Source organism: Acomys minous, assembly GCF_964271855.1.
Source record: "Acomys minous genome assembly, chromosome: 9".
Taxonomy (NCBI): domain Eukaryota; kingdom Metazoa; phylum Chordata; class Mammalia; order Rodentia; family Muridae; genus Acomys; species Acomys minous.
Window position 1 is genome coordinate 112,577,714 of NC_140490.1, and position 6,000 is coordinate 112,583,713.

General features: G+C 43.8%; 1 protein-coding gene across 1 annotated transcript in view; it reads right to left on the reverse strand.

Annotated features, from left to right (window-relative positions):
- GLIPR1 (GLI pathogenesis related 1) overlaps positions 1 to 6,000 on the reverse strand; it is a 37,313-nt gene extending 31,313 nt beyond the window's left edge. The window contains exon 1 of the mRNA XM_084795132.1: positions 5,640 to 6,000. The gene's annotated coding sequence lies outside the window, so the exon portion shown is untranslated. The remainder of the gene's footprint in view (positions 1 to 5,639) is intronic.

Consider the following 6,000-nt stretch of genomic DNA (forward strand, 5'->3'; position numbering starts at 1 on the left):
TTTCCCTGCCTCTTTCTCCAAGTGCTGGTATTTCAGGTGCACGTGAAAGACTTGTATGAAAAAAACTTCAAATCTCTGAAGAAGGAAATTGAAAATGATATCAGAAGGTATCATGGGTCAGGAGAATTAACGTAGCAAAAATGGCCATCTTACTAAAAGCAATTTACAGATTCAATGCTATCTCTATCAAAATACCTAGACAATTTTTTTAAAGACTTTAAAAGATCAATTCTCAACTTCATATGGAAAAAACAAACCCAGAATAGCTGAAACAATGATGTATAATAAAAGATCCTCTGTAGGAATCTCCATCCCTGATCTCAAGCTGTACTATAGAGCAATAGTAATTAAAACAGCATGGTACTGGCACAGCAATAGGCTGGTTGATCAATGGAATAGAATGGAAGACCCAGAAATAAATCCAAACACCTATGGATACTTGATTTTTAACAAAGAAGCCAAATCTATACAATGGAAAAAGGATAGCATCTTCAACAATGGTGCCAGTCTAACTGGATGTGTACATGTAGAAAAATGCAAGTAGATCCATATATTTCACCATGCATAAAACTCAAGTCCAAGTGGACTAAAGACCTCAACACAAGACCAGAGACACTAAATCTGTTAGAAGAAAAAGTGGGGAAGAGCCTGGAACTCATTGACACGGAGACAACTTCCTGAACAGAACACCAACAGCCCAGGCTCTAAGGTCAATAATTAATAAATGGGACCTCATGAGGCTGAGAAGCTTTTGTAAGGCAGAAGACACTGTCAACAGAACAAAAGGACATCCCACAGACTGGGAAAAGATCTTCACCAACCCTACATATGACAAAGACTAATATCCAAAATATTTAAAGAGCTCAAGAAATTAAACACCACCAAACCAAACAATCCAATTAAGAAATGGGGCTCAGAATTAAACAGAGAAATCTCAACAGAAGAATATCAGATGGCTGAGCAACATTTAAAGAAATGCTCAACATCATTAGTCATCAGAGAAATGGAAATAAAAATGACTCTGAGATTCTATCTTACACCCATTAGAATGGCTAAGATCAAAAACTCAAGTGACAGCACATGGTGGCGAGGATGTGGAGAGAGAGGAACACTCTTTCATTGTTGGTGGAAGTGCAAACTTGTACAACCACTTTGGAAATCAATCTGGTGCTTTCCCAGTAAACTGGGAATAGGGCTTCCTCAGGATCCAGCTATACCACTCCTTGGAATATACCCAGAAGATGCTCCAGCACACAACAAGGACATATGCTCAACCATGTTCATAGCAGCCTTATTCATAATAGCCAGAATCTGGAAACAACCTAAATATCCCTCAGTTGAAGAATGAATAAAGAAACTGTGGTACATTTACACTATGGAATACTACTCAGCTATTAAAAACAAGGAAATCCTGAAATTTGCAGGCAAGTGGATGGAACTAAAAATGATCATTCTGAGTGAGTTAACCCAGACCCAGAAAGATACACATGGTATATACTCACTTATAATTGGATATTAGCCCAACATAGATGTCCTCTGAGAGTTGTCACTCAGCAGGGGATTGGGACAGATGCTGGAACTTCCTATTGGGACTCTAGGTGAAAGTGGTATGGGAGAATAGGGAGATGGAAGGACCCAGAGGGTTCAGGAGCCCCAAAAGGTGACCATCAAGGCTGGTGGATCTGGACCCAGGGAGGCCTGCACAAACTACTGTATCAACCAAGGACAAAGCATGCAGTAAATTTAACCCCCCTCTTCAGATCTAGCCAATGGACAGTGCATTCTCCACAGCTGTGTGGAGAGCATGGACTGACTCTGACATGAACTCTGATGCCCCATATTTGACTACTTCCCCTTGGTGGGGAGGCCTGGTGACACTCAGAGGAAGGGGGAGCAGGCTACCAGGATGAGACATGATAGACTATGATCCTATGGTGGGGGAGGAGGTCCTCTTTTGTCACGGGCCTAGAGGAGCGGAGGGGAATAGGGTGAAAGAGGGAGGGAGGGGGGAATGGGAAGATACAAGTGAGGGGATAACAATCAGGATGAAACCTGAATAAGTTATTTAAATTTAAGAAAAAAAATCCCTATCACCTGCTGAGTGCCCCTCCTCTACAGGTGCATGTGGGCCATATGCAAATACACAGTTTAGAGAGGTTGGAGAGATGGCTACATGGTTAACAGTAGTGGCTGCTCTCTTAGAGGACCTGGGTTTAATTCCCAGCAACCACATGGTAGCTTACACAACTGTCTGTAACCCACTTCCAGGGGACCTGATGCTGTCCTTGGCACACATGTGGTACATATACCTACATGCAGGCAAAATAGCCATACACATTAAATTAAATTAGAAATGAAGTAAAAACAAATTTGGAGCATTTGGGAGGCAGAGGTAGGCAGATCTCTGTGAGTTTCTCATGATGTGGTGCCCCTCTCACCCACCATAAGAAAATTTTTTTTGTTGCCACTTCATCACTGTAAGTTTACTACTTTTATGAATTCTGATGTACATATACAGATGCAGGCTGTCTGCTATGCAGCCCCATGAAAGTTGGTCATTCAACCCCCAAAGGGGGTTGAGAACCCACTGCTGTACACCAGTCTCCTCGATAAAAGTAGACGGCAAAATTCTCAGCAACGTGCTGTCAAATCAAATCTGGTAAAAATATCAAAAAGGAATGTAGCATGACCAAGTTGGTTTCATTTCAGGGATGCAAGAATTGGCTCCACACAGTCCATCACCTCAACCAAGTGGACATCGTCCAGTCTCCACGGACACAGAAAAGGCATCTGTCACAATCCAACATCCCTTTATGATAAAATCTATGGACAAGTTAGACAGAAAGATCATACCCTAACATAATAAAGGCTATACACAATAAATGGGTTGCCAGAATTGTACTGAATGTGGGGCCAAGTCACTTGGAATACACACTAAGTATTTTTTAAAGGTGCCATCTGCTTCTGTGGAGCTTGCAGGACATGCCATGATAAATCGCTAACAAACAGGACTGACTTTAGAAGGGTTGTGTAAGCAGTTGAACCCGGGGCACACCTGAAACAGTGACATTCTTCAAAGCACAGGTCGGTTCATTTTCACCTTCACCCTTTTGAAGTTGTCTTCAAAAGGGAGAGAAAGTACGTTAGTCATACAAAAACTTATTATTTGCTGTGGCCAAATGACACGTCACTTTTCTCAGCTCAGAAGCCCAAAGACTGCTGAGAGCAATCTAGAACAAGTAAAGCAGTAATAAGAAACTATCAACAGCCAGGCACCGTGGTGCACACCTGTGATCCCAGCACTGGGGGAGGCAGAGGCGAGTTCTGTGAATTCAAGGCCAGCCTGGTCAACAAAGTGAGTCCAGGACAGCCAGGGCTGCACAGAGAAATTCTGTCTCCAAAAACTAAAGGAAAAAAAAAAATACCATCAGCAGTTTAGGCTCTCTGAGTACCCTAGTTTCATTCTTAGCAGCACATGGCTTCTCCACTCACACTTTTTAATCTTGTGGTCACCTGACTCACTGCAGGCATACAAAGGAAGGAGAGAACAGTGCTTATCAGAGTAGAGATACAACAGACACAGTTTCTACTTTGCACGGTGTGTGGAAAAACAAATTCCTTGCCAAAAAATTATTCAGAGAGATGGCTGGCATTTTGAGCCAAATCCCACTGTACAGGTTGAGTTTTGACCCCCTGTCCTAGATTGCTTTCTGATGCCGTGATAAACACTATGACCAAAAGGCAACCTGGGTAAGGAGATCCTGATTTCATCATACAGATTACGGTCCATCACCCAGGGAAGACGAGGGAGAGACCTAGAGACTCCAACCGGAACAGAGACCGAAGGAAAATGCTGCTTGCTACTGTCTTGCTAAACTTGCCTTCCTGTAAAGCCAGGGCCACCTGCCAATGGGTGGGCCTGCCTCCACCCCCACCCCCACCACCAATCATTAAATAAGATAAAGCCTCACGGACATGCGTACAGGCCAATCTGGTGAGGGCAATTGCTCAGTTGCAGTCCCCTCTTTCCAGGTGTCTCTAATTCGTGTCAACCGGACAAAACTGACGAACGCAACTTACAAAAAGGTGAAATCCTGATTTCTTCTAATTGAGAATGAGGAGATGCTTGCAGGTGCAGTCAAGTTAAAAGCGGGCCATTTGGGTTGTCTTGCCCAGTGTGACTGCTGTCCTTAGAAGGAGTCCAGACACAGAGAGCGAGAGCCATATGTAAACAAGCAGGAGGGAGGGGGTCACACAAAGACGGAGGCAGAGACTGGGCTTATTTACCAGAATGCATGCATTTAACTTCTGAGGCCGGCTCAAGAGTCACAGAAGCATCCAACCCCCTCAGTGGCTTTGGAACGAACACAGGTCTGGCCAAGACCTGGATTTTAGGGTTCCATCCTCCAGAAATGTGAGCAAATACATTTGTTGTTAGTCATCTAGTCTGCTGTACTTTGGTACGTTGGTTTTAGTAAATAAATACGGTAGCTAGTTCTGATTTGGAGGGTGAGGGTATTACTTCCTTGTGCCAGGACATAGCTCAGGATCTACTTAGAGAAAAGGGTTTTTTGGGGGTGCCACTTGGGGGGGTGTATAAAGCAAAGCAACGCAAAAAGACCATTGCTGTACCTCTATGGTCGCATCAGCGAAGGGACGGTCCAGAGATGTTAACAGCTCAGCGTTGAAGGTTTATGTGATGAGACAATGTTCTCTCATTGATCTGCAAAAGTATTTTCTTGCTTTTAAGCTACACAAACTGCTTGATAGATCCGATCACATTAAAACTGAAATTATAGTCTACTTTTGAAAGGACAGTTAATAACTCCTAGATGCTTAAAAATGCTGATTTTTAATAGCTTTTTAGTATTTAAATAGGAGAGGAATTGTTATGCAAAGGCAACTTGACTGTTAACATATGAATTGTCATCAAATACAACTTATAGGAACTATAAAATTGTTAACATACTGTCCTCGCTAGAATGCGTCATGTCAAGGGGCAGAGGGGACAACTTAAGGGTCTGGGAAAAATACTTTACATACGCCTTTAATCTCAGCATCTCTCTCTACCTCAGGGAGGTAGAGGCAGGTGGATCTCTGTGAGTTTGAGGCCAGTCTGGTCTGCAAAGTGAGTTCAAGACAGCCAAGGCTACACAGAGAACACTCGTCTCGGAAAACAAAACAAAAACACAACACCAAAAGCAAAACCAACAACCATGAAAGAAAAGAGGTTCCAGGCAGAGAAGAAAAGTATAGTTCCCACAGAGGGAAAAAGAGATGGCAGGAGGGGAGGCGGGGCAGTGGTGGAGCGCTTGCTTACTTTCCTGCATCTGATGGCACAGAAATTAACTGAATAAATAAGGAGCTAGTTTCCTAAACTGGAGAGCTGCACCGAGACTTGCCGACTTTCACTATTTACAGTATGGATTAACTATAATCCCAAATAAAATCACATCCATTTAAAGCCAGTGTGGTTTTCTAAGGTCCTTGGAAGTGAACTACTCTGCCTTAAAAAGAAAAATCGGACGGAATAAAAAGTCAGCAGCTCCTTTTGAATCCACTAAAGAACCCAGGCAGGATGGGGCAGCCAGCTGTCTCGAGGTGAAAAAGACAGGCAAATATAGGGACTGAAAACTTACCGGCAACCAGAGAGCAGCCCCTGCCTCGGCAAGCTGTAACCGGAACTGATGAACTCTAAGGTGACTAAACCTCCACATCCGCAGCGCTCTCGAGATTGGGCCGGTTGGTCGTTAGTGAGTCACAGGCTGGGAGACGCTCACAGGGCCCGGTCCCTCCAGGATTAACTCTGAGCTACTAGTGGATTCTAGGGGAGAGGCAGCCTTTGGTTTTAGTTGTTTATATACTGGGGCTGGGGGAGAAGAGGGAAATAGAGAGGGATGCAAACCCACTAGGATTCAGTGGACAGTTCCAAACTCAGGATCACAGCGGGGAAGGAAAGGCCATGAACATGAGGAAGGGATTTGTAGGGGAGAGGGGGAG